The sequence below is a fragment of the Cornus florida genome, unplaced genomic scaffold, assembly GCF_030987335.1.
Source record: "Cornus florida cultivar Cherokee Brave unplaced genomic scaffold, ASM3098733v1 CherokeeBrave_3.0.0_Hap2_Chr10, whole genome shotgun sequence".
NCBI classification, from domain to species: domain Eukaryota; kingdom Viridiplantae; phylum Streptophyta; class Magnoliopsida; order Cornales; family Cornaceae; genus Cornus; species Cornus florida.
The window spans coordinates 50,371,316-50,372,096 of record NW_026775580.1 but is presented as its reverse complement, the minus strand read 5'-3'; the positions used below and the strand labels follow the sequence as shown (position 1 = coordinate 50,372,096).

At 36.9% G+C, this 781-nt stretch overlaps 1 non-coding gene across 1 annotated transcript; it reads left to right on the top strand.

Moving 5' to 3' along the window:
* Positions 1-443: 443 nt before the first annotated feature.
* Positions 444-550, top strand: LOC132280283 (small nucleolar RNA R71). Its single transcript, XR_009471536.1, has one exon. It is a non-coding gene; the product is annotated as a small nucleolar RNA R71 (small nucleolar RNA).
* The last annotated feature ends 231 nt before the right edge of the window (positions 551-781 follow it).

Genomic DNA, 781 nt, shown 5'->3' with positions numbered 1-781 from the left:
GCGAAAACAACATTTGCTTATTCATGATGCTTACTTTGCACATGTCTATGGGGATAGTTGGAAGTAGAATGTAAAACATTTGAACAAGTCATACATGTCTCATTAGATGCAAGATGAGAATGGTTAGGGAAGGAAGATACTTGATTCGCTGAGTTTTGGTTGATAAAAAATTAATCAAACCTTTGAGATAATAATTTCATCTCGGCGGCAATTTCACTAGAGTGGTCAACTTGATGTAAACCAACACTTTTCCTACCACCAGAATTTCTACCATTCTTCGAAGATAAGGTACGATGCAAACAATTTTCACTCATGTTCTCATAAAGATGCCACACGTCATCCTCATGCCTATCAATGTAAGAGCCACCCATAGAAGCATTAACCAGCCCTTGTAATTATCCGATAAGCTCTCAAAGAAATATTGAACTAATTGCCATTTGGACATGTCATGATGTGGACACTTCCTAAGCAATTCATTAAAACGTTCCCATGCCTCATGAAATGTTTCCCCATCCCCATGTGAAAATTCCCTAATCGAAGTTCTCAAGGCATTGATCTTAGAAATCGGATAGTACTTCTTCAAGAACTCCTGTTGCATTTCTGCCTAAGAAGTTATCAAAAAAGGCCTAAGATTGTTAAACCAATATTTTGCCTTGTGATACCCCTCGATTCTAGAGCCACGGGAGATCAAGTCCAAGCACAGAACCAAGGAGTACCAAACAATTAAACTATTTAAAACGAACACAGATTACAAAAAAAATGATTTAAGAAATAAAAGAAT